General features: G+C 52.7%; 20 non-coding genes across 20 annotated transcripts; 15 read left to right on the forward strand and 5 right to left on the reverse strand.

The window, feature by feature from the left end:
- Positions 1 to 1,205: 1,205 nt before the first annotated feature.
- On the forward strand, positions 1,206 to 1,277 carry TRNAW-CCA (transfer RNA tryptophan (anticodon CCA)). The gene has a single exon. It is a non-coding gene; the product is annotated as a tRNA-Trp (tRNA).
- A 2,172-nt stretch (positions 1,278 to 3,449) lies between these two features.
- On the forward strand, positions 3,450 to 3,521 carry TRNAW-CCA (transfer RNA tryptophan (anticodon CCA)). The gene has a single exon. It is a non-coding gene; the product is annotated as a tRNA-Trp (tRNA).
- A 1,847-nt stretch (positions 3,522 to 5,368) lies between these two features.
- On the forward strand, positions 5,369 to 5,442 carry TRNAN-GUU (transfer RNA asparagine (anticodon GUU)). The gene has a single exon. It is a non-coding gene; the product is annotated as a tRNA-Asn (tRNA).
- A 2,173-nt stretch (positions 5,443 to 7,615) lies between these two features.
- TRNAN-GUU (transfer RNA asparagine (anticodon GUU)) lies at positions 7,616 to 7,689 on the forward strand. Its single transcript has one exon. It is a non-coding gene; the product is annotated as a tRNA-Asn (tRNA).
- A 373-nt stretch (positions 7,690 to 8,062) lies between these two features.
- On the reverse strand, positions 8,063 to 8,133 carry TRNAG-GCC (transfer RNA glycine (anticodon GCC)). The gene has a single exon. It is a non-coding gene; the product is annotated as a tRNA-Gly (tRNA).
- Positions 8,134 to 9,819: 1,686 nt separating this feature from the next.
- Positions 9,820 to 9,893, forward strand: TRNAN-GUU (transfer RNA asparagine (anticodon GUU)). The gene has a single exon. It is a non-coding gene; the product is annotated as a tRNA-Asn (tRNA).
- A 253-nt stretch (positions 9,894 to 10,146) lies between these two features.
- TRNAW-CCA (transfer RNA tryptophan (anticodon CCA)) lies at positions 10,147 to 10,218 on the forward strand. Its single transcript has one exon. It is a non-coding gene; the product is annotated as a tRNA-Trp (tRNA).
- Positions 10,219 to 12,065: 1,847 nt separating this feature from the next.
- Positions 12,066 to 12,139, forward strand: TRNAN-GUU (transfer RNA asparagine (anticodon GUU)). Its single transcript has one exon. It is a non-coding gene; the product is annotated as a tRNA-Asn (tRNA).
- Positions 12,140 to 12,392: 253 nt separating this feature from the next.
- TRNAW-CCA (transfer RNA tryptophan (anticodon CCA)) lies at positions 12,393 to 12,464 on the forward strand. Its single transcript has one exon. It is a non-coding gene; the product is annotated as a tRNA-Trp (tRNA).
- Positions 12,465 to 12,535: 71 nt separating this feature from the next.
- Positions 12,536 to 12,606, reverse strand: TRNAG-GCC (transfer RNA glycine (anticodon GCC)). Its single transcript has one exon. It is a non-coding gene; the product is annotated as a tRNA-Gly (tRNA).
- Positions 12,607 to 14,636: 2,030 nt separating this feature from the next.
- TRNAW-CCA (transfer RNA tryptophan (anticodon CCA)) lies at positions 14,637 to 14,708 on the forward strand. Its single transcript has one exon. It is a non-coding gene; the product is annotated as a tRNA-Trp (tRNA).
- A 1,847-nt stretch (positions 14,709 to 16,555) lies between these two features.
- Positions 16,556 to 16,629, forward strand: TRNAN-GUU (transfer RNA asparagine (anticodon GUU)). Its single transcript has one exon. It is a non-coding gene; the product is annotated as a tRNA-Asn (tRNA).
- A 253-nt stretch (positions 16,630 to 16,882) lies between these two features.
- Positions 16,883 to 16,954, forward strand: TRNAW-CCA (transfer RNA tryptophan (anticodon CCA)). Its single transcript has one exon. It is a non-coding gene; the product is annotated as a tRNA-Trp (tRNA).
- Positions 16,955 to 17,025: 71 nt separating this feature from the next.
- Positions 17,026 to 17,096, reverse strand: TRNAG-GCC (transfer RNA glycine (anticodon GCC)). Its single transcript has one exon. It is a non-coding gene; the product is annotated as a tRNA-Gly (tRNA).
- A 1,706-nt stretch (positions 17,097 to 18,802) lies between these two features.
- Positions 18,803 to 18,876, forward strand: TRNAN-GUU (transfer RNA asparagine (anticodon GUU)). Its single transcript has one exon. It is a non-coding gene; the product is annotated as a tRNA-Asn (tRNA).
- A 2,172-nt stretch (positions 18,877 to 21,048) lies between these two features.
- TRNAN-GUU (transfer RNA asparagine (anticodon GUU)) lies at positions 21,049 to 21,122 on the forward strand. The gene has a single exon. It is a non-coding gene; the product is annotated as a tRNA-Asn (tRNA).
- Positions 21,123 to 21,375: 253 nt separating this feature from the next.
- Positions 21,376 to 21,447, forward strand: TRNAW-CCA (transfer RNA tryptophan (anticodon CCA)). Its single transcript has one exon. It is a non-coding gene; the product is annotated as a tRNA-Trp (tRNA).
- Positions 21,448 to 21,518: 71 nt separating this feature from the next.
- TRNAG-GCC (transfer RNA glycine (anticodon GCC)) lies at positions 21,519 to 21,589 on the reverse strand. Its single transcript has one exon. It is a non-coding gene; the product is annotated as a tRNA-Gly (tRNA).
- A 2,030-nt stretch (positions 21,590 to 23,619) lies between these two features.
- TRNAW-CCA (transfer RNA tryptophan (anticodon CCA)) lies at positions 23,620 to 23,691 on the forward strand. Its single transcript has one exon. It is a non-coding gene; the product is annotated as a tRNA-Trp (tRNA).
- A 68-nt stretch (positions 23,692 to 23,759) lies between these two features.
- Positions 23,760 to 23,830, reverse strand: TRNAG-GCC (transfer RNA glycine (anticodon GCC)). Its single transcript has one exon. It is a non-coding gene; the product is annotated as a tRNA-Gly (tRNA).
- Between the last annotated feature and the right edge of the window lie 1,758 nt (positions 23,831 to 25,588).

Genomic DNA, 25,588 nt, shown 5'->3' on the forward strand with positions numbered 1-25,588 from the left:
GGCAGCAGCTCTGGGACCGGGACTCTGCTCAAAGACATATCTAACATGCCACAGTGGAGCTGAGATGGGCAAGACACGTGTCTCACAGGCAGGCAGCACAACAAGACAGTGGCAGGAAACTATGCTAACAAGGAAAGAGAAAAGTCACGTGTCTCGTGGCCTTCCCACCATTAGACAGTAGTCTGCGCAAGAAAACATCCAACAGTGACAGGACAACCAAGCAAATGACAAACGCTGTGCTGAATAAAGTCATCTTACATGACATTTCGTACAAAGGCCCAGATCATGGGGATGATCGCGCAGAAGCAGCAAGTATCAGAGCCACCGAACCTGAGGTGAGTTACACGAGGAGAAAGGGCGACATGGGGACAGGGGCTAGGGGCTCAGGGAACAGCTACCACAATGCAACCTCGGGTGTGGGGATGCCACTCATTGCGGGTACTGCCCTGGGATTTCCTTTTAGAAAGAATCGCTGGTTAAAGTGTAGTGCACAAAAAACCCAACTCCTCGATTACACTATTAGATAACATCCTTTAACTGCCCCACCCACCCTGTGTGAGTCTCACCCACTTCCCGCCTGCTCCCTCTAGTCTGAGAGTTGTATCTCCACAAAAAACACACAGTGGGGCTCAATGAGCTGCTCATGTCTGACATGGACACCTAAGCAGTGCTGGATTCACAACCTGAAAGCCTGCAAAGGAAAGTGTGCCCGGCAGAAGATAAGCTGCCTGGCAACTCAGAACCTTCTTCTAAGAGAAGTAAGACATGTCACAATGGAGTCTAAGCCTACCTGTCTTATGCCAGGACCTTAGAGCTGCAGGCAGGAGCACAAAGGTAAAAACATATATTGAGTCCCAACACGCTCACTGCGGTGGTTGGTCTCAGTGGCGCAATCGGTTAGCGCGTTCGGCTGTTAACCGAAAGGTTGGTGGTTCAAGCCCACCCAGGGACGTATGCTTTTGCCTACATCAAGTCCTGAATTAAAACACAGCTGTCTGGCTTTGCTCTTAGAGCTCTCGCTTTGCCTGCGTGACATGCTCTATCTCAACATTTCCATCTTCTCTCATCTCTTCACCTCTAGTCATTTCCACCAATAGGACTGGAAACGGGCCACCAAGCCTTCTACTTTAACCACAGGCGTACTGAGGGCCAATAAAAGGCACAGAAGCATTTCTTGATCCGGGGCTGAGAACTGCATGCACAGGGACCTCGTGGCGCAACGGTAGCGCGTCTGACTCCAGATCAGAAGGTTGCGTGTTCAAATCACGTCGGGGTCACTCTTTGACATTTTTTTCCCCACCAAGTCTATATCTCTGACTTCTAAAGCAAAGCCAAAAGAAGGGCGCTTTGCATTGGCTGGGAATCGAACCCGGGCCTCCCGCGTGGCAGGCGAGAATTCTACCACTGAACCACCAATGCTTCACTTACATAGGCTGAGCAGAGAGCCCTGCCGTAGACAGTAGTGATAAGGCCCATGCATTCGCATGGGACACCTATGAACAAAGTTTGCATGGCAAGCCTTGGACTGCCAAACGTTCACATGCTGATGGCAGGAATCAGATGCAGGAGACTGAAACTATGAATGTTTCTGCTTTTGCTAAGGACAGTGGTTTGGGGCCAGTGTTGTGCTTGACAGAGCACGACATCAGCCTGCTCTCTGGCTGCTCCCGGGAGAAGTGGCTGACAGAAAGCACCCTCCAGACCACCAGCAATCTTGTGTTTCACAACATGCCACTGTCACTGGACTTTCCTTCTGGGAAAGCCTAGTCACTGACCTGGCCAGATTCCCTGTCCTCCCCAAAATCCTGGGGAGAAACGGGCAGAGTTCTGCGCCCTGCGCCCTCTTTCGCGTCCCTAACGCGCTCCCAACGCGCCCTACAGCCCTGGTCGGGCACAGCCCTGGTCGGGCTCATACCACTGGGGCCTCTGCCGAGGAAGAGCCCCGGAAGCCTAGGGCCAGGCCTATTGCACAGGCATCTTAGACCAGGCCATTCCGGGATTGCTGTGTTTCACGTCCTGCCCTTCAACACTCCTGGGAGGGCTTTCCCTGAGAACCCTCATGTCTCTGCCCTCCCAGGAGGCTGTGGTTCTATGCAAAATAGGGGGTGCACCACGGGCCGTCCCCTTTCCTCTCTCTCGCCAATATCTTTCACCAAAGCTGAGCCCTGCAGGTAAATGTATCTATCTGGCTGAGGGGCCAGGGAGGGCCTTTGCCTGCAGTCTTACAAGCCAGAGTGCAGAGAAGGCAGCAGCTCTGGGACCGGGACTCTGCTCAAAGACATATCTAACATGCCACAGTGGAGCTGAGATGGGCAAGACACGTGTCTCACAGGCAGGCAGCACAACAAGACAGTGGCAGGAAACTATGCTAACAAGGAAAGAGAAAAGTCACGTGTCTCGTGGCCTTCCCACCATTAGACAGTAGTCTGCGCAAGAAAACATCCAACAGTGACAGGACAACCAAGCAAATGACAAACGCTGTGCTGAATAAAGTCATCTTACATGACATTTCGTACAAAGGCCCAGATCATGGGGATGATCGCGCAGAAGCAGCAAGTATCAGAGCCACCGAACCTGAGGTGAGTTACACGAGGAGAAAGGGCGACATGGGGACAGGGGCTAGGGGCTCAGGGAACAGCTACCACAATGCAACCTCGGGTGTGGGGATGCCACTCATTGCAGGTACTGCCCTGGGATTTCCTTTTAGAAAGAATCGCTGGTTAAAGTGTAGTGCACAAAAAACCCAACTCCTCGATTACACTATTAGATAACATCCTTTAACTGCCCCACCCACCCTGTGTGAGTCTCACCCACTTCCCGCCTGCTCCCTCTAGTCTGAGAGTTGTATCTCCACAAAAAACACACAGTGGGGCTCAATGAGCTGCTCATGTCTGACATGGACACCTAAGCAGTGCTGGATTCACAACCTGAAAGCCTGCAAAGGAAAGTGTGCCCGGCAGAAGATAAGCTGCCTGGCAACTCAGAACCTTCTTCTAAGAGAAGTAAGACATGTCACAATGGAGTCTAAGCCTACCTGTCTTATGCCAGGACCTTAGAGCTGCAGGCAGGAGCACAAAGGTAAAAACATATATTGAGTCCCTACACGCTCACTGCTGTGGTTGGTCTCAGTGGCGCAATCGGTTAGCGCGTTCGGCTGTTAACCGAAAGGTTGGTGGTTCAAGCCCACCCAGGGACGTATGCTTTTGCCTACATCAAGTCCTGAATTAAAACACAGCTGTCTGGCTTTGCTCTTAGAGCTCTCGCTTTGCCTGCGTGACATGCTCTATCTCAACATTTCCATCTTCTCTTATCTCTTCACCTCTAGTCATTTCCACCAATAGGACTGGAAACGGGCCACCAAGCCTTCTACTTTAACCACAGGCGTACTGAGGGCCAATAAAAGGCACAGAAGCATTTCTTGATCCGGGGCTGAGAACTGCATGCACAGGGACCTCGTGGCGCAACGGTAGCGCGTCTGACTCCAGATCAGAAGGTTGCGTGTTCAAATCACGTCGGGGTCACTGTTTGACATTTTTTTCCCCACCAAGTCTATATCTCTGACTTCTAAAGCAAAGCCAAAAGAAGGGCGCTTTGCATTGGCTGGGAATCGAACCCGGGCCTCCCGCGTGGCAGGCGAGAATTCTACCACTGAACCACCAATGCTTCACTTACATAGGCTGAGCAGAGAGCCCTGCCGTAGACAGTAGTGATAAGGCCCATGCATTCGCATGGGACACCTATGAACAAAGTTTGCATGGCAAGCCTTGGACTGCCAAACGTTCACATGCTGATGGCAGGAATCAGATGCAGGAGACTGAAACTATGAATGTTTCTGCTTTTGCTAAGGACAGTGGTTTGGGGCCAGTGTTGTGCTTGACAGAGCACGACATCAGCCTGCTCTCTGGCTGCTCCCGGGAGAAGTGGCTGACAGAAAGCACCCTCCAGACCACCAGCAATCTTGTGTTTCACAACATGCCACTGTCACTGGACTTTCCTTCTGGGAAAGCCTAGTCACTGACCTGGCCAGATTCCCTGTCCTCCCCAAAATCCTGGGGAGAAACGGGCAGAGTTCTGCGCCCTGCGCCCTCTTTCGCGTCCCTAACGCGCTCCCAACGCGCCCTACAGCCCTGGTCGGGCACAGCCCTGGTCGGGCTCATACCACTGGGGCCTCTGCCGAGGAAGAGCCCCGGAAGCCTAGGGCCAGGCCTATTGCACAGGCATCTTAGACCAGGCCATTCCGGGATTGCTGTGTTTCACGTCCTGCCCTTCAACACTCCTGGGAGGGCTTTCCCTGAGAACCCTCATGTCTCTGCCCTCCCAGGAGGCTGTGGTTCTATGCAAAATAGGGGGTGCACCACGGGCCGTCCCCTTTCCTCTCTCTCGCCAATATCTTTCACCAAAGCTGAGCCCTGCAGGTAAATGTATCTATCTGGCTGAGGGGCCAGGGAGGGCCTTTGCCTGCAGTCTTACAAGCCAGAGTGCAGAGAAGGCAGCAGCTCTGGGACCGGGACTCTGCTCAAAGACATATCTAACATGCCACAGTGGAGCTGAGATGGGCAAGACACGTGTCTCACAGGCTGGCAGCACACCAAGACAGTGGCAGGAAACTATGCTAACAAGGAAAGAGAAAAGTCACGTGTCTCGTGGCCTTCCCACCATTAGACAGTAGTCTGCGCAAGAAAACATCCAACAGTGACAGGACAACCAAGCAAATGACAAACGCCGTGCTGAATAAAGTCATCTTACATGACATTTCGTACAAAGGCCCAGATCATGGGGATGATCGCGCAGCAGAAGCAGCAAGTATCAGAGCCACCGAACCTGGGGTGAGTTACACGAGGAGAAAGGGCGACATGGGGACAGGGGCTATGGGCTCAGGGAACAGCTACCACAATGCAACCTCGGGTGTGGGGATGCCACTCATTGCGGGTACTGCCCTGGGATTTCCTTTTAGAAAGAATCGCTGGTTAAAGTGTAGTGCACAAAAAACCCAACTCCTCGATTACACTATTAGATAACATCCTTTAACTGCCCCACCCACCCTGTGTGAGTCTCACCCACTTCCCGCCTGCTCCCTCTAGTCTGAGAGTTGTATCTCCACAAAAAACACACAGTGGGGCTCAATGAGCTGCTCATGTCTGACATGGACACCTAAGCAGTGCTGGATTCACAACCTGAAAGCCTGCAAAGGAAAGTGTGCCCGGCAGAAGATAAGCTGCCTGGCAACTCAGAACCTTCTTCTAAGAGAAGTAAGACATGTCACAATGGAGTCTAAGCCTACCTGTCTTATGCCAGGACCTTAGAGCTGCAGGCAGGAGCACAAAGGTAAAAACATATATTGAGTCCCAAAAGCTCACTGCGGTGGTTGGTCTCTGTGGCGCAATCGGTTAGCGCGTTCGGCTGTTAACCGAAAGGTTGGTGGTTCAAGCCCACCCAGGGACGTATGCTTTTGCCTACATCAAGTCCTGAATTAAAACACAGCTGTCTGGCTTTGCTCTTAGAGCTCTCGCTTTGCCTGCGTGACATGCTCTATCTCAACATTTCTATCTTCTCTCATCTCTTCACCTCTAGTCATTTCCACCAATAGGACTGGAAACGGGCCACCAAGCCTTCTACTTTAACCACAGGCGTACTGAGGGCCAATAAAAGGCACAGAAGCATTTCTTGATCCGGGGCTGAGAACTGCATGCACAGGGACCTCGTGGCGCAACGGTAGCGCGTCTGACTCCAGATCAGAAAGTTGCGTGTTCAAATCACGTCGGGGTCACTCTTTGACATTTTTTTGCCCACCAAGTCTATATCTCTGACTTCTAAAGCAAAGCCAAAAGAAGGGCGCTTTGCAATGGCCGGGAATCGAACCCGGGCCTCCCGCGTGGCAGGCGAGAATTCTACCACTGAACCACCAATGCTTCACTTACATAGGCTGAGCAGAGAGCCCTGCCGTAGACAGTAGTGATGAGGCCCATGCATTCGCATGGGACACCTATGAACAAAGTTTGCATGGCAAGCCTTGGACTGCCAAACGTTCACATGCTGATGGCAGGAATCAGATGCAGGAGACTGAAACTATGAATGTTTCTGCTTTTGCTAAGGACAGTGGTTTGGGGCCAGTGTTGTGCTTGACAGAGCACGACATCAGCCTGCTCTCTGGCTGCTCCCGGGAGAAGTGGCTGACAGAAAGCACCCTCCAGACCACCAGCAATCTTGTGTTTCACAACATGCCACTGTCACTGGACTTTCCTTCTGGGAAAGCCTAGTCACTGACCTGGCCAGATTCCCTGTCCTCCCCAAAATCCTGGGGAGAAACGGGCAGAGTTCTGCGCCCTGCGCCCTCTTTCGCATCCCTAACGCGCTCCCAACGCGCCCTACAGCCCTGGTCGGGCACAGCCCTGGTCGGGCTCATACCACTGGGGCCTCTGCCGAGGAAGAGCCCCGGAAGCCTAGGGCCAGGCCTATTGCACAGGCATCTTAGACCAGGCCATTCCGGGATTGCTGTGTTTCACGTCCTGCCCTTCAACACTCCTGGGAGGGCTTTCCCTGAGAACCCTCATGTCTCTGCCCTCCCAGGAGGCTGTGGTTCTATGCAAAATAGGGGGTGCACCACGGGCCGTCCCCTTTCCTCTCTCTCGCCAATATCTTTCACCAAAGCTGAGCCCTGCAGGTAAATGTATCTATCTGGCTGAGGGGCCAGGGAGGGCCTTTGCCTGCAGTCTTACAAGCCAGAGTGCAGAGAAGGCAGCAGCTCTGGGACCGGGACTCTGCTCAAAGACATATCTAACATGCCACAGTGGAGCTGAGATGGGCAAGACACGTGTCTCACAGGCTGGCAGCACACCAAGACAGTGGCAGGAAACTATGCTAACAAGGAAAGAGAAAAGTCACGTGTCTCGTGGCCTTCCCACCATTAGACAGTAGTCTGCGCAAGAAAACATCCAACAGTGACAGGACAACCAAGCAAATGACAAACGCTGTGCTGAATAAAGTCATCTTACATGACATTTCGTACAAAGGCCCAGATCATGGGGATGATCGCGCAGCAGAAGCAGCAAGTATCAGAGCCACCGAACCTGGGGTGAGTTACACGAGGAGAAAGGGTGACATGGGGACAGGGGCTATGGGCTCAGGGAACAGCTACCACAATGCAACCTCGGGTGTGGGGATGCCACTCATTGCGGGTACTGCTCTGGGATTTCCTTTTAGAAAGAATCGCTGGTTAAAGTGTAGTGCACAAAAAACCCAACTCCTCGATTACACTATTAGATAACATCCTTTAACTGCCCCACCCACCCTGTGTGAGTCTCACCCACTTCCCGCCTGCTCCCTCTAGTCTGAGAGTTGTATCTCCACAAAAAACACACAGTGGGGCTCAATGAGCTGCTCATGTCTGACATGGACACCTAAGCAGTGCTGGATTCACAACCTGAAAGCCTGCAAAGGAAAGTGTGCCCGGCAGAAGATAAGCTGCCTGGCAACTCAGAACCTTCTTCTAAGAGAAGTAAGACATGTCACAATGGAGTCTAAGCCTACCTGTCTTATGCCAGGACCTTAGAGCTGCAGGCAGGAGCACAAAGGTAAAAACATATATTGAGTCCCAACACGCTCACTGCGGTGGTTGGTCTCTGTGGCGCAATCGGTTAGCGCGTTCGGCTGTTAACCGAAAGGTTGGTGGTTCAAGCCCACCCAGGGACGTATGCTTTTGCCTACATCAAGTCCTGAATTAAAACACAGCTGTCTGGCTTTGCTCTTAGAGCTCTCGCTTTGCCTGCGTGACATGCTCTATCTCAACATTTCCATCTTCTCTCATCTCTTCACCTCTAGTCATTTCCACCAATAGGACTGGAAACGGGCCACCAAGCCTTCTACTTTAACCACAGGCGTACTGAGGGCCAATAAAAGGCACAGAAGCATTTCTTGATCCGGGGCTGAGAACTGCATGCACAGGGACCTCGTGGCGCAACGGTAGCGCGTCTGACTCCAGATCAGAAAGTTGCGTGTTCAAATCACGTCGGGGTCACTCTTTGACATTTTTTTGCCCTAAAGCAAAGCCAAAAGAAGGGCGCTTTGCATTGGCCGGGAATCGAACCCGGGCCTCCCGCGTGGCAGGCGAGAATTCTACCACTGAACCACCAATGCTTCACTTACATAGGCTGAGCAGAGAGCCCTGCCGTAGACAGTAGTGATGAGGCCCATGCATTCGCATGGGACACCTATGAACAAAGTTTGCATGGCAAGCCTTGGACTGCCAAACGTTCACATGCTGATGGCAGGAATCAGATGCAGGAGACTGAAACTATGAATGTTTCTGCTTTTGCTAAGGACAGTGGTTTGGGGCCAGTGTTGTGCTTGACAGAGCATGACATCAGCCTGCTCTCTGGCTGCTCCCGGGAGAAGTGGCTGACAGAAAGCACCCTCCAGACCACCAGCAATCTTGTGTTTCACAACATGCCACTGTCACTGGACTTTCCTTCTGGGAAAGCCTAGTCACTGACCTGGCCAGATTCCCTGTCCTCCCCAAAATCCTGGGGAGAAACGGGCAGAGTTCTGCGCCCTGCGCCCTCTTTCGCGTCCCTAACGCGCTCCCAACGCGCCCTACAGCCCTGGTCGGGCTCATACCACTGGGGCCTCTGCCGAGGAAGAGCCCCGGAAGCCTAGGGCCAGGCCTATTGCACAGGCATCTTAGACCAGGCCATTCCGGGATTGCTGTGTTTCACGTCCTGCCCTTCAACACTCCTGGGAGGGCTTTCCCTGAGAACCCTCATGTCTCTGCCCTCCCAGGAGGCTGTGGTTCTATGCAAAATAGGGGGTGCACCACGGGCCGTCCCCTTTCCTCTCTCTCGCCAATATCTTTCACCAAAGCTGAGCCCTGCAGGTAAATGTATCTATCTGGCTGAGGGGCCAGGGAGGGCCTTTGCCTGCAGTCTTACAAGCCAGAGTGCAGAGAAGGCAGCAGCTCTGGGACCGGGACTCTGCTCAAAGACATATCTAACATGCCACAGTGGAGCTGAGATGGGCAAGACACGTGTCTCACAGGCAGGCAGCACAACAAGACAGTGGCAGGAAACTATGCTAACAAGGAAAGAGAAAAGTCACGTGTCTCGTGGCCTTCCCACCATTAGACAGTAGTCTGCGCAAGAAAACATCCAACAGTGACAGGACAACCAAGCAAATGACAAACGCTGTGCTGAATAAAGTCATCTTACATGACATTTCGTACAAAGGCCCAGATCATGGGGATGATCGCGCAGAAGCAGCAAGTATCAGAGCCACCGAACCTGAGGTGAGTTACACGAGGAGAAAGGGCGACATGGGGACAGGGGCTAGGGGCTCAGGGAACAGCTACCACAATGCAACCTCGGGTGTGGGGATGCCACTCATTGCGGGTACTGCCCTGGGATTTCCTTTTAGAAAGAATCGCTGGTTAAAGTGTAGTGCACAAAAAACCCAACTCCTCGATTACACTATTAGATAACATCCTTTAACTGCCCCACCCACCCTGTGTGAGTCTCACCCACTTCCCGCCTGCTCCCTCTAGTCTGAGAGTTGTATCTCCACAAAAAACACACAGTGGGGCTCAATGAGCTGCTCATGTCTGACATGGACACCTAAGCAGTGCTGGATTCACAACCTGAAAGCCTGCAAAGGAAAGTGTGCCCGGCAGAAGATAAGCTGCCTGGCAACTCAGAACCTTCTTCTAAGAGAAGTAAGACATGTCACAATGGAGTCAAACCTACCTGTCTTATGCCAGGACCTTAGAGCTGCAGGCAGGAGCACAAAGGTAAAAACATATATTGAGTCCCAACACGCTCACTGCGGTGGTTGGTCTCTGTGGCGCAATCGGTTAGCGCGTTCGGCTGTTAACCGAAAGGTTGGTGGTTCAAGCCCACCCAGGGACGTATGCTTTTGCCTACATCAAGTCCTGAATTAAAACACAGCTGTCTGGCTTTGCTCTTAGAGCTCTCGCTTTGCCTGCGTGACATGCTCTATCTCAACATTTCCATCTTCTCTCATCTCTTCACCTCTAGTCATTTCCACCAATAGGACTGGAAACGGGCCACCAAGCCTTCTACTTTAACCACAGGCGTACTGAGGGCCAATAAAAGGCACAGAAGCATTTCTTGATCCGGGGCTGAGAACTGCATGCACAGGGACCTCGTGGCGCAACGGTAGCGCGTCTGACTCCAGATCAGAAGGTTGCGTGTTCAAATCACGTCGGGGTCACTCTTTGACATTTTTTTCCCCACCAAGTCTATATCTCTGACTTCTAAAGCAAAGCCAAAAGAAGGGCGCTTTGCATTGGCTGGGAATCGAACCCGGGCCTCCCGCGTGGCAGGCGAGAATTCTACCACTGAACCACCAATGCTTCACTTACATAGGCTGAGCAGAGAGCCCTGCCGTAGACAGTAGTGATAAGGCCCATGCATTCGCATGGGACACCTATGAACAAAGTTTGCATGGCAAGCCTTGGACTGCCAAACGTTCACATGCTGATGGCAGGAATCAGATGCAGGAGACTGAAACTATGAATGTTTCTGCTTTTGCTAAGGACAGTGGTTTGGGGCCAGTGTTGTGCTTGACAGAGCACGACATCAGCCTGCTCTCTGGCTGCTCCCGGGAGAAGTGGCTGACAGAAAGCACCCTCCAGACCACCAGCAATCTTGTGTTTCACAACATGCCACTGTCACTGGACTTTCCTTCTGGGAAAGCCTAGTCACTGACCTGGCCAGATTCCCTGTCCTCCCCAAAATCCTGGGGAGAAACGGGCAGAGTTCTGCGCCCTGCGCCCTCTTTCGCGTCCCTAACGCGCTCCCAACGCGCCCTACAGCCCTGGTCGGGCACAGCCCTGGTCGGGCTCATACCACTGGGGCCTCTGCCGAGGAAGAGCCCCGGAAGCCTAGGGCCAGGCCTATTGCACAGGCATCTTAGACCAGGCCATTCCGGGATTGCTGTGTTTCACGTCCTGCCCTTCAACACTCCTGGGAGGGCTTTCCCTGAGAACCCTCATGTCTCTGCCCTCCCAGGAGGCTGTGGTTCTATGCAAAATAGGGGGTGCACCACGGGCCGTCCCCTTTCCTCTCTCTCGCCAATATCTTTCACCAAAGCTGAGCCCTGCAGGTAAATGTATCTATCTGGCTGAGGGGCCAGGGAGGGCCTTTGCCTGCAGTCTTACAAGCCAGAGTGCAGAGAAGGCAGCAGCTCTGGGACCGGGACTCTGCTCAAAGACATATCTAACATGCCACAGTGGAGCTGAGATGGGCAAGACACGTGTCTCACAGGCTGGCAGCACACCAAGACAGTGGCAGGAAACTATGCTAACAAGGAAAGAGAAAAGTCACGTGTCTCGTGGCCTTCCCACCATTAGACAGTAGTCTGCGCAAGAAAACATCCAACAGTGACAGGACAACCAAGCAAATGACAAACGCCGTGCTGAATAAAGTCATCTTACATGACATTTCGTACAAAGGCCCAGATCATGGGGATGATCGCGCAGCAGAAGCAGCAAGTATCAGAGCCACCGAACCTGGGGTGAGTTACACGAGTAGAAAGGGCGACATGGGGACAGGGGCTATGGGCTCAGGGAACAGCTACCACAATGCAACCTCGGGTGTGGGGATGCCACTCATTGCGGGTACTGCCCTGGGATTTCCTTTTAGAAAGAATCGCTGGTTAAAGTGTAGTGCACAAAAAACCCAACTCCTCGATTACACTATTAGATAACATCCTTTAACTGCCCCACCCACCCTGTGTGAGTCTCACCCACTTCCCGCCTGCTCCCTCTAGTCTGAGAGTTGTATCTCCACAAAAAACACACAGTGGGGCTCAATGAGCTGCTCATGTCTGACATGGACACCTAAGCAGTGCTGGATTCACAACCTGAAAGCCTGCAAAGGAAAGTGTGCCCGGCAGAAGATAAGCTGCCTGGCAACTCAGAACCTTCTTCTAAGAGAAGTAAGACATGTCACAATGGAGTCTAAGCCTACCTGTCTTATGCCAGGACCTTAGAGCTGCAGGCAGGAGCACAAAGGTAAAAACATATATTGAGTCCCAAAAGCTCACTGCGGTGGTTGGTCTCTGTGGCGCAATCGGTTAGCGCGTTCGGCTGTTAACCGAAAGGTTGGTGGTTCAAGCCCACCCAGGGACGTATGCTTTTGCCTACATCAAGTCCTGAATTAAAACACAGCTGTCTGGCTTTGCTCTTAGAGCTCTCGCTTTGCCTGCGTGACATGCTCTATCTCAACATTTCTATCTTCTCTCATCTCTTCACCTCTAGTCATTTCCACCAATAGGACTGGAAACGGGCCACCAAGCCTTCTACTTTAACCACAGGCGTACTGAGGGCCAATAAAAGGCACAGAAGCATTTCTTGATCCGGGGCTGAAAACTGCATGCACAGGGACCTCGTGGCGCAACGGTAGCGCGTCTGACTCCAGATCAGAAGGTTGCGTGTTCAAATCACGTCGGGGTCACTCTTTGACATTTTTTTGCCCACCAAGTCTATATCTCTGACTTCTAAAGCAAAGCCAAAAGAAGGGCGCTTTGCATTGGCCGGGAATCGAACCCGGGCCTCCCGCGTGGCAGGCGAGAATTCTACCACTGAACCACCAATGCTTCACTTACATAGGCTGAGCAGAGAGCCCTGCCGTAGACAGTAGTGATGAGGCCCATGCATTCGCATGGGACACCTATGAACAAAGTTTGCATGGCAAGCATTGGACTGCCAAACGTTCACATGCTGATGGCAGGAATCAGATGCAGGAGACTGAAACTATGAATGTTTCTGCTTTTGCTAAGGACAGTGGTTTGGGGCCAGTGTTGTGCTTGACAGAGCACGACATCAGCCTGCTCTCTGGCTGCTCCCGGGAGAAGTGGCTGACAGAAAGCACCCTCCAGACCACCAGCAATCTTGTGTTTCACAACATGCCACTGTCACTGGACTTTCCTTCTGGGAAAGCCTAGTCACTGACCTGGCCAGATTCCCTGTCCTCCCCAAAATCCTGGGGAGAAACGGGCAGAGTTCTGCGCCCTGCGCCCTCTTTCGCATCCCTAACGCGCTCCCAACGCGCCCTACAGCCCTGGTCGGGCACAGCCCTGGTCGGGCTCATACCACTGGGGCCTCTGCCGAGGAAGAGCCCCGGAAGCCTAGGGCCAGGCCTATTGCACAGGCATCTTAGACCAGGCCATTCCGGGATTGCTGTGTTTCACGTCCTGCCCTTCAACACTCCTGGGAGGGCTTTCCCTGAGAACCCTCATGTCTCTGCCCTCCCAGGAGGCTGTGGTTCTATGCAAAATAGGGGGTGCACCACGGGCCGTCCCCTTTCCTCTCTCTCGCCAATATCTTTCACCAAAGCTGAGCCCTGCAGGTAAATGTATCTATCTGGCTGAGGGGCCAGGGAGGGCCTTTGCCTGCAGTCTTACAAGCCAGAGTGCAGAGAAGGCAGCAGCTCTGGGACCGGGACTCTGCTCAAAGACATATCTAACATGCCACAGTGGAGCTGAGATGGGCAAGACACGTGTCTCACAGGCAGGCAGCACAACAAGACAGTGGCAGGAAACTATGCTAACAAGGAAAGAGAAAAGTCACGTGTCTCGTGGCCTTCCCACCATTAGACAGTAGTCTGCGCAAGAAAACATCCAACAGTGACAGGACAACCAAGCAAATGACAAACGCTGTGCTGAATAAAGTCATCTTACATGACATTTCGTACAAAGGCCCAGATCATGGGGATGATCGCGCAGAAGCAGCAAGTATCAGAGCCACCGAACCTGAGGTGAGTTACACGAGGAGAAAGGGCGACATGGGGACAGGGGCTAGGGGCTCAGGGAACAGCTACCACAATGCAACCTCGGGTGTGGGGATGCCACTCATTGCGGGTACTGCCCTGGGATTTCCTTTTAGAAAGAATCGCTGGTTAAAGTGTAGTGCACAAAAAACCCAACTCCTCGATTACACTATTAGATAACATCCTTTAACTGCCCCACCCACCCTGTGTGAGTCTCACCCACTTCCCGCCTGCTCCCTCTAGTCTGAGAGTTGTATCTCCACAAAAAACACACAGTGGGGCTCAATGAGCTGCTCATGTCTGACATGGACACCTAAGCAGTGCTGGATTCACAACCTGAAAGCCTGCAAAGGAAAGTGTGCCCGGCAGAAGATAAGCTGCCTGGCAACTCAGAACCTTCTTCTAAGAGAAGTAAGACATGTCACAATGGAGTCTAAGCCTACCTGTCTTATGCCAGGACCTTAGAGCTGCAGGCAGGAGCACAAAGGTAAAAACATATATTGAGTCCCAACACGCTCACTGCGGTGGTTGGTCTCAGTGGCGCAATCGGTTAGCGCGTTCGGCTGTTAACCGAAAGGTTGGTGGTTCAAGCCCACCCAGGGACGTATGCTTTTGCCTACATCAAGTCCTGAATTAAAACACAGCTGTCTGGCTTTGCTCTTAGAGCTCTCGCTTTGCCTGCGTGACATGCTCTATCTCAACATTTCCATCTTCTCTCATCTCTTCACCTCTAGTCATTTCCACCAATAGGACTGGAAACGGGCCACCAAGCCTTCTACTTTAACCACAGGCGTACTGAGGGCCAATAAAAGGCACAGAAGCATTTCTTGATCCGGGGCTGAGAACTGCATGCACAGGGACCTCGTGGCGCAACGGTAGCGCGTCTGACTCCAGATCAGAAGGTTGCGTGTTCAAATCACGTCGGGGTCACTCTTTGACATTTTTTTCCCCACCAAGTCTATATCTCTGACTTCTAAAGCAAAGCCAAAAGAAGGGCGCTTTGCATTGGCTGGGAATCGAACCCGGGCCTCCCGCGTGGCAGGCGAGAATTCTACCACTGAACCACCAATGCTTCACTTACATAGGCTGAGCAGAGAGCCCTGCCGTAGACAGTAGTGATAAGGCCCATGCATTCGCATGGGACACCTATGAACAAAGTTTGCATGGCAAGCCTTGGACTGCCAAACGTTCACATGCTGATGGCAGGAATCAGATGCAGGAGACTGAAACTATGAATGTTTCTGCTTTTGCTAAGGACAGTGGTTTGGGGCCAGTGTTGTGCTTGACAGAGCACGACATCAGCCTGCTCTCTGGCTGCTCCCGGGAGAAGTGGCTGACAGAAAGCACCCTCCAGACCACCAGCAATCTTGTGTTTCACAACATGCCACTGTCACTGGACTTTCCTTCTGGGAAAGCCTAGTCACTGACCTGGCCAGATTCCCTGTCCTCCCCAAAATCCTGGGGAGAAACGGGCAGAGTTCTGCGCCCTGCGCCCTCTTTCGCGTCCCTAACGCGCTCCCAACGCGCCCTACAGCCCTGGTCGGGCACAGCCCTGGTCGGGCTCATACCACTGGGGCCTCTGCCGAGGAAGAGCCCCGGAAGCCTAGGGCCAGGCCTATTGCACAGGCATCTTAGACCAGGCCATTCCGGGATTGCTGTGTTTCACGTCCTGCCCTTCAACACTCCTGGGAGGGCTTTCCCTGAGAACCCTCATGTCTCTGCCCTCCCAGGAGGCTGTGGTTCTATGCAAAATAGGGGGTGCACCACGGGCCGTCCCCTTTCCTCTCTCTCGCCAATATCTTTCACCAAAGCTGAGCCCTGCAGGTAAATGTATCTATCTGGCTGAGGGGCCAGGGAGGGCCTTTGCCTGCAGTCTTACAAGCCAGAGTGCAGAGAAGGCAGCAGCTCTGGGACCGGGACTCTGCTCAAAGACATATCTAACATGCCACAGTGGAGCTGAGATGGGCAAGACACGTGTCTCACAGGCTGGCAGCACACCAAGACAGTGGCAGGAAACTATGCTAACAAGGAAAGAGAAAAGTCACGTGTCTCGTGGCCTTCCCACCATTAGACAGTAGTCTGCGCAAGAAAACATCCAACAGTGACAGGACAACCAAGCAAATGACAAACGCCGTGCTGAATAAAGTCATCTTACATGACATTTCGTACAAAGGCCCAGATCATGGGGATGATCGCGCAGCAGAAGCAGCAAGTATCAGAGCCACCGAACCTGGGGTGAGTTACACGAGGAGAAAGGGCGACATGGGGACAGGGGCTATGGGCTCAGGGAACAGCTACCACAATGCAACCTCGGGTGTGGGGATGCCACTCATTGCGGGTACTGCCCTGGGATTTCCTTTTAGAAAGAATCGCTGGTTAAAGTGTAGTGCACAAAAAACCCAACTCCTCGATTACACTATTAGATAACATCCTTTAACTGCCCCACCCACCCTGTGTGAGTCTCACCCACTTCCCGCCTGCTCCCTCTAGTCTGAGAGTTGTATCTCCACAAAAAACACACAGTGGGGCTCAATGAGCTGCTCATGTCTGACATGGACACCTAAGCAGTGCTGGATTCACAACCTGAAAGCCTGCAAAGGAAAGTGTGCCCGGCAGAAGATAAGCTGCCTGGCAACTCAGAACCTTCTTCTAAGAGAAGTAAGACATGTCACAATGGAGTCTAAGCCTACCTGTCTTATGCCAGGACCTTAGAGCTGCAGGCAGGAGCACAAAGGTAAAAACATATATTGAGTCCCAAAAGCTCACTGCGGTGGTTGGTCTCTGTGGCGCAATCGGTTAGCGCGTTCGGCTGTTAACCGAAAGGTTGGTGGTTCAAGCCCACCCAGGGACGTATGCTTTTGCCTACATCAAGTCCTGAATTAAAACACAGCTGTCTGGCTTTGCTCTTAGAGCTCTCGCTTTGCCTGCGTGACATGCTCTATCTCAACATTTCTATCTTCTCTCATCTCTTCACCTCTAGTCATTTCCACCAATAGGACTGGAAACGGGCCACCAAGCCTTCTACTTTAACCACAGGCGTACTGAGGGCCAATAAAAGGCACAGAAGCATTTCTTGATCCGGGGCTGAGAACTGCATGCACAGGGACCTCGTGGCGCAACGGTAGCGCGTCTGACTCCAGATCAGAAGGTTGCGTGTTCAAATCACGTCGGGGTCACTCTTTGACATTTTTTTGCCCACCAAGTCTATATCTCTGACTTCTAAAGCAAAGCCAAAAGAAGGGCGCTTTGCATTGGCCGGGAATCGAACCCGGGCCTCCCGCGTGGCAGGCGAGAATTCTACCACTGAACCACCAATGCTTCACTTACATAGGCTGAGCAGAGAGCCCTGCCGTAGACAGTAGTGATGAGGCCCATGCATTCGCATGGGACACCTATGAACAAAGTTTGCATGGCAAGCCTTGGACTGCCAAACGTTCACATGCTGATGGCAGGAATCAGATGCAGGAGACTGAAACTATGAATGTTTCTGCTTTTGCTAAGGACAGTGGTTTGGGGCCAGTGTTGTGCTTGACAGAGCACGACATCAGCCTGCTCTCTGGCTGCTCCCGGGAGAAGTGGCTGACAGAAAGCACCCTCCAGACCACCAGCAATCTTGTGTTTCACAACATGCCACTGTCACTGGACTTTCCTTCTGGGAAAGCCTAGTCACTGACCTGGCCAGATTCCCTGTCCTCCCCAAAATCCTGGGGAGAAACGGGCAGAGTTCTGCGCCCTGCGCCCTCTTTCGCATCCCTAACGCGCTCCCAACGCGCCCTACAGCCCTGGTCGGGCACAGCCCTGGTCGGGCTCATACCACTGGGGCCTCTGCCGAGGAAGAGCCCCGGAAGCCTAGGGCCAGGCCTATTGCACAGGCATCTTAGACCAGGCCATTCCGGGATTGCTGTGTTTCACGTCCTGCCCTTCAACACTCCTGGGAGGGCTTTCCCTGAGAACCCTCATGTCTCTGCCCTCCCAGGAGGCTGTGGTTCTATGCAAAATAGGGGGTGCACCACGGGCCGTCCCCTTTCCTCTCTCTCGCCAATATCTTTCACCAAAGCTGAGCCCTGCAGGTAAATGTATCTATCTGGCTGAGGGGCCAGGGAGGGCCTTTGCCTGCAGTCTTACAAGCCAGAGTGCAGAGAAGGCAGCAGCTCTGGGACCGGGACTCTGCTCAAAGACATATCTAACATGCCACAGTGGAGCTGAGATGGGCAAGACACGTGTCTCACAGGCTGGCAGCACACCAAGACAGTGGCAGGAAACTATGCTAACAAGGAAAGAGAAAAGTCACGTGTCTCGTGGCCTTCCCACCATTAGACAGTAGTCTGCGCAAGAAAACATCCAACAGTGACAGGACAACCAAGCAAATGACAAACGCTGTGCTGAATAAAGTCATCTTACATGACATTTCGTACAAAGGCCCAGATCATGGGGATGATCGCGCAGCAGAAGCAGCAAGTATCAGAGCCACCGAACCTGGGGTGAGTTACACGAGGAGAAAGGGTGACATGGGGACAGGGGCTATGGGCTCAGGGAACAGCTACCACAATGCAACCTCGGGTGTGGGGATGCCACTCATTGCGGGTACTGCTCTGGGATTTCCTTTTAGAAAGAATCGCTGGTTAAAGTGTAGTGCACAAAAAACCCAACTCCTCGATTACACTATTAGATAACATCCTTTAACTGCCCCACCCACCCTGTGTGAGTCTCACCCACTTCCCGCCTGCTCCCTCTAGTCTGAGAGTTGTATCTCCACAAAAAACACACAGTGGGGCTCAATGAGCTGCTCATGTCTGACATGGACACCTAAGCAGTGCTGGATTCACAACCTGAAAGCCTGCAAAGGAAAGTGTGCCCGGCAGAAGATAAGCTGCCTGGCAACTCAGAACCTTCTTCTAAGAGAAGTAAGACATGTCACAATGGAGTCTAAGCCTACCTGTCTTATGCCAGGACCTTAGAGCTGCAGGCAGGAGCACAAAGGTAAAAACATATATTGAGTCCCAACACGCTCACTGCGGTGGTTGGTCTCTGTGGCGCAATCGGTTAGCGCGTTCGGCTGTTAACCGAAAGGTTGGTGGTTCAAGCCCACCCAGGGACGTATGCTTTTGCCTACATCAAGTCCTGAATTAAAACACAGCTGTCTGGCTTTGCTCTTAGAGCTCTCGCTTTGCCTGCGTGACATGCTCTATCTCAACATTTCCATCTTCTCTCATCTCTTCACCTCTAGTCATTTCCACCAATAGGACTGGAAACGGGCCACCAAGCCTTCTACTTTAACCACAGGCGTACTGAGGGCCAATAAAAGGCACAGAAGCATTTCTTGATCCGGGGCTGAGAACTGCATGCACAGGGACCTCGTGGCGCAACGGTAGCGCGTCTGACTCCAGATCAGAAGGTTGCATGTTCAAATCACGTCGGGGTCACTCTTTGACATTTTTTTCCCCACCAAGTCTATATCTCTGACTTCTAAAGCAAAGCCAAAAGAAGGACGCTTTGCATTGGCCGGGAATCGAACCCGGGCCTACCGCGTGGCAGGCGAGAATTCTACCACTGAACCACCAATGCTTCACTTACATAGGCTGAGCAGAGAGCCCTGCCGTAGACAGTAGTGATGAGGCCCATGCATTCGCATGGGACACCTATGAACAAAGTTTGCATGGCAAGCCTTGGACTGCCAAACGTTCACATGCTGATGGCAGGAATCAGATGCAGGAGACTGAAACTATGAATGTTTCTGCTTTTGCTAAGGACAGTGGTTTGGGGCCAGTGTTGTGCTTGACAGAGCACGACATCAGCCTGCTCTCTGGCTGCTCCCGGGAGATGTGGCTGACAGAAAGCACCCTCCAGACCACCAGCAATCTTGTGTTTCACAACATGCCACTGTCACTGGACTTTCCTTCTGGGAAAGCCTAGTCACTGACCTGGCCAGATTCCCTGTCCTCCCCAAAATCCTGGGGAGAAACGGGCAGAGTTCTGCGCCCTGCGCCCTCTTTCGCGTCCCTAACACGCTCCCAACGCGCCCTACAGCCCTGGTCGGGCACAGCCCTGGTCGGGCTCATACCACTGGGGCCTCTGCCGAGGAAGAGCCCCGGAAGCCTAGGGCCAGGCCTATTGCACAGGCATCTTAGACCAGGCCATTCCGGGATTGCTGTGTTTCACGTCCTGCCCATCAACACTCCTGGGAGGGCTTTCCCTGAGAACCCTCATGTCTCTGCCCTCCCAGGAGGCTGTGGTTCTATGCAAAATAGGGGGTGCACCACGGGCCGTCCCCTTTCCTCTCTCTCGCCAATATCTTTCACCAAAGCTGAGCCCTGCAGGTAAATGTATCTATCTGGCTGAGGGGCCAGGGAGGGCCTTTGCCTGCAGTCTTACAAGCCAGAGTGCAGAGAAGGCAGCAGCTCTGGGACCGGGACTCTGCTCAAAGACATATCTAACATGCCACAGTGGAGCTGAGATGGGCAAGACACGTGTCTTACAGGCAGGCAGCACAACAAGACAGTGGCAGGAAACTATGCTAACAAGGAAAGAGAAAAGTCACGTGTCTCGTGGCCTTCCCACCATTAGACAGTAGTCTGCGCAAGAAAACATCCAACAGTGACAGGACAACCAAGCAAATGACAAACGCCGTGCTGAATAAAGTCATCTTACATGACATTTCGTACAAAGGCCCAGATCATGGGGATGATCGCGCAGCAGAAGCAGCAAGTATCAGAGCCACCGAACCTGGGGTGAGTTACACGAGGAGAAAGGGCGACATGGGGACAGGGGCTATGGGCTCAGGGAACAGCTACCACAATGCAACCTCGGGTGTGGGGATGCCACTCATTGCGGGTACTGCCCTGGGATTTCCTTTTAGAAAGAATCGCTGGTTAAAGTGTAGTGCACAAAAAACTCAACTCCTCGATTACACTATAAGATAACATCCTTTAACTGCCCCACCCACCCTGTGTGAGTCTCACCCACTTCCCGCCTGCTCCCTCTAGTCTGAGAGTTGTATCTCCACAAAAAACACACAGTGGGGCTCAATGAGCTGCTCATGTCTGACATGGACACCTAAGCAGTGCTGGATTCACAACCTGAAACCCTGCAAAGGAAAGTGTGCCCGGCAGAAGATAAGCTGCCTGGCAACTCAGAACCTTCTTCTAAGAGAAGTAAGACATGTCACAATGGAGTCTAAGCCTACCTGTCTTATGCCAGGACCTTAGAGCTGCAGGCAGGAGCACAAAGGTAAAAACATATATTGAGTCCCAAAAGCTCACTGCGGTGGTTGGTCTCTGTGGCGCAATCGGTTAGCGCGTTCGGCTGTTAACCGAAAGGTTGGTGGTTCAAGCCCACCCAGGGACGTATGCTTTTGCCTACATCAAGTCCTGAATTAAAACACAGCTGTCTGGCTTTGCTCTTAGAGCTCTCGCTTTGCCTGCGTGACATGCTCTATCTCAACATTTCTATCTTCTCTCATCTCTTCACCTCTAGTCATTTCCACCAATAGGACTGGAAACGGGCCACCAAGCCTTCTACTTTAACCACAGGCGTACTGAGGGCCAATAAAAGGCACAGAAGCATTTCTTGATCCGGGGCTGAAAACTGCATGCACAGGGACCTCGTGGCGCAACGGTAGCGCGTCTGACTCCAGATCAGAAGGTTGCGTGTTCAAATCACGTCGGGGTCACTCTTTGACATTTTTTTGCCCACCAAGTCTATATCTCTGACTTCTAAAGCAAAGCCAAAAGAAGGGCGCTTTGCATTGGCCGGGAATCGAACCCGGGCCTCCCGCGTGGCAGGCGAGAATTCTACCACTGAACCACCAATGCTTCACTTACATAGGCTGAGCAGAGAGCCCTGCCGTAGACAGTAGTGATGAGGCCCATGCATTCGCATGGGACACCTATGAACAAAGTTTGCATGGCAAGCCTTGGACTGCCAAACGTTCACATGCTGATGGCAGGAATCAGATGCAGGAGACTGAAACTATGAATGTTTCTGCTTTTGCTAAGGACAGTGGTTTGGGGCCAGTGTTGTGCTTGACAGAGCACGACATCAGCCTGCTCTCTGGCTGCTCCCGGGAGAAGTGGCTGACAGAAAGCACCCTCCAGACCACCAGCAATCTTGTGTTTCACAACATGCCACTGTCACTGGACTTTCCTTCTGGGAAAGCCTAGTCACTGACCTGGCCAGATTCCCTATCCTCCCCAAAATCCTGGGGAGAAACGGGCAGAGTTCTGCGCCCTGCGCCCTCTTTCGCGTCCCTAACGCGCTCCCAACGCGCCCTACAGCCCTGGTCGGGCACAGCCCTGGTCGGGCTCATACCACTGGGGCCTCTGCCGAGGAAGAGCCCCGGAAGCCTAGGGCCAGGCCTATTGCACAGGCATCTTAGACCAGGCCATTCCGGGATTGCTGTGTTTCACGTCCTGCCCTTCAACACTCCTGGGAGGGCTTTCCCTGAGAACCCTCATGTCTCTGCCCTCCCAGGAGGCTGTAGTTCTATGCAAAATAGGGGGTGCACCACGGGCCGTTCCCTTTCCTCTCTCTCGCCAATATCTTTCACCAAAGCTGAGCCCTGCAGGTAAATGTATCTATCTGGCTGAGGGGCCAGGGAGGGCCTTTGCCTGCAGTCTTACAAGCCAGAGTGCAGAGAAGGCAGCAGCTCTGGGACCGGGACTCTGCTCAAAGACATATCTAACATGCCACAGTGGAGCTGAGATGGGCAAGACACGTGTCTCACAGGCAGGCAGCACAACAAGACAGTGGCAGGAAACTATGCTAACAAGGAAAGAGAAAAGTCACGTGTCTCGTGGCCTTCCCACCATTAGACAGTAGTCTGCGCAAGAAAACATCCAACAGTGACAGGACAACCAAGCAAATGACAAACGCTGTGCTGAATAAAGTCATCTTACATGACATTTCGTACAAAGGCCCAGATCATGGGGATGATCGCGCAGAAGCAGCAAGTATCAGAGCCACCGAACCTGAGGTGAGTTACACGAGGAGAAAGGGCGACATGGGGACAGGGGCTAGGGGCTCAGGGAACAGCTACCACAATGCAACCTCGGGTGTGGGGATGCCACTCATTGCGGGTACTGCCCTGGGATTTCCTTTTAGAAAGAATCGCTGGTTAAAGTGTAGTGCACATAAAACCCAACTCCTCGATTACACTATTAGATAACATCCTTTAACTGCCCCACCCACCCTGTGTGAGTCTCACCCACTTCCCGCCTGCTCCCTCTAGTCTGAGAGTTGTATCTCCACAAAAAACACACAGTGGGGCTCAATGAGCTGCTCATGTCTGACATGGACACCTAAGCAGTGCTGGATTCACAACCTGAAAGCCTGCAAAGGAAAGTGTGCCCGGCAGAAGATAAGCTGCCTGGCAACTCAGAACCTTCTTCTAAGAGAAGTAAGACATGTCACAATGGAGTCTAAGCCTACCTGTCTTATGCCAGGACCTTAGAGCTGCAGGCAGGAGCACAAAGGTAAAAACATATATTGAGTCCCAACACTCTCACTGCGGTGGTTGGTCTCTGTGGCGCAATCGGTTAGCACGTTCGGCTGTTAACCGAAAGGTTGGTGGTTCAAGCCCACCCAGGGACGTATGCTTTTGCCTACATCAAGTCCTGAATTAAAACACAGCTGTCTGGCTTTGCTCTTAGAGCTCTCGCTTTGCCTGCGTGACATTCTCTATCTCAACATTTCCATCTTCTCTCATCTCTTCACCTCTAGTCATTTCCACCAATAGGACTGGAAACGGGCCACCAAGCCTTCTACTTTAACCACAGGGGTACTGAGGGCCAATAAAAGGCACAGAAGCATTTCTTGATCCGGGGCTGAGAACTGCATGCACAGGGACCTCGTGGCGCAACGGTAGCGCGTCTGACTCCAGATCAGAAGGTTGCGTGTTCAAATCACGTCGGGGTCACTCTTTGACATTTTTTTCCCCAAGTCTATATCTCTGACTTCTAAAGCAAAGCCAAAAGAAGGGCGCTTTGCATTGGCCGGGAATCGAACCCGGGCCTCCCGCGTGGCAGGCGAGAATTCTACCACTGAACCACCAATGCTTCACTTACATAGGCTGAGCAGAGAGCCCTGCCGTAGACAGTAGTGATGAGGCCCATGCATTCGCATGGGACACCTATGAACAAAGTTTGCATGGCAAGCCTTGGACTGCCAAACGTTCACATGCTGATGGCAGGAATCAGATGCAGGAGACTGAAACTATGAATGTTTCTGCTTTTGCTAAGGACAGTGGTTTGGGGCCAGTGTTGTGCTTGACAGAGCACGACATCAGCCTGCTCTCTGGCTGCTCCCGGGAGAAGTGGCTGACAGAAAGCACCCTCCAGACCACCAGCAATCTTGTGTTTCACAACATGCCACTGTCACTGGACTTTCCTTCTGGGAAAGCCTAGTCACTGACCTGGCCAGATTCCCTGTCCTCCCCAAAATCCTGGGGAGAAACGGGCAGAGTTCTGCGCCCTGCGCCCTCTTTCGCGTCCCTAACGCGCTCCCAACGCGCCCTACAGCCCTGGTCGGGCACAGCCCTGGTCGGGCTCATACCACTGGGGCCTCTGCCGAGGAAGAGCCCCGGAAGCCTAGGGCCAGGCCTATTGCACAGGCATCTTAGACCAGGCCATTCCGGGATTGCTGTGTTTCACGTCCTGCCCTTCAACACTCCTGGGAGGGCTTTCCCTGAGAACCCTCATGTCTCTGCCCTCCCAGGAGGCTGTGGTTCTATGCAAAATAGGGGGTGCACCACGGGCCGTTCCCTTTCCTCTCTCTCGCCAATATCTTTCACCAAAGCTGAGCCCTGCAGGTAAATGTATCTATCTGGCTGAGGGGCCAGGGAGGGCCTTTGCCTGCAGTCTTACAAGCCAGAGTGCAGAGAAGGCAGCAGCTCTGGGACCGGGACTCTGCTCAAAGACATATCTAACATGCCACAGTGGAGCTGAGATGGGCAAGACACGTGTCTCACAGGCAGGCAGCACAACAAGACAGTGGCAGGAAACTATGCTAACAAGGAAAGAGAAAAGTCACGTGTCTCGTGGCCTTCCCACCATTAGACAGTAGTCTGCGCAAGAAAACATCCAACAGTGACAGGACAACCAAGCAAATGACAAACGCTGTGCTGAATAAAGTCATCTTACATGACATTTCGTACAAAGGCCCAGATCATGGGGATGATCGCGCAGAAGCAGCAAGTATCAGAGCCACCGAACCTGAGGTGAGTTACACGAGGAGAAAGGGCGACATGGGGACAGGGGCTAGGGGCTCAGGGAACAGCTACCACAATGCAACCTCGGGTGTGGGGATGCCACTCATTGCGGGTACTGCCCTGGGATTTCCTTTTAGAAAGAATCGCTGGTTAAAGTGTAGTGCACATAAAACCCAACTCCTCGATTACACTATTAGATAACATCCTTTAACTGCCCCACCCACCCTGTGTGAGTCTCACCCACTTCCCGCCTGCTCCCTCTAGTCTGAGAGTTGTATCTCCACAAAAAACACACAGTGGGGCTCAATGAGCTGCTCATGTCTGACATGGACACCTAAGCAGTGCTGGATTCACAACCTGAAAGCCTGCAAAGGAAAGTGTGCCCGGCAGAAGATAAGCTGCCTGGCAACTCAGAACCTTCTTCTAAGAGAAGTAAGACATGTCACAATGGAGTCTAAGCCTACCTGTCTTATGCCAGGACCTTAGAGCTGCAGGCAGGAGCACAAAGGTAAAAACATATATTGAGTCCCAACACTCTCACTGCGGTGGTTGGTCTCTGTGGCGCAATCGGTTAGCACGTTCGGCTGTTAACCGAAAGGTTGGTGGT

The sequence above is a fragment of the Pleurodeles waltl genome, chromosome 4_1 (assembly GCF_031143425.1).
Source record: "Pleurodeles waltl isolate 20211129_DDA chromosome 4_1, aPleWal1.hap1.20221129, whole genome shotgun sequence".
In the NCBI taxonomy this organism is placed as follows: domain Eukaryota; kingdom Metazoa; phylum Chordata; class Amphibia; order Caudata; family Salamandridae; genus Pleurodeles; species Pleurodeles waltl.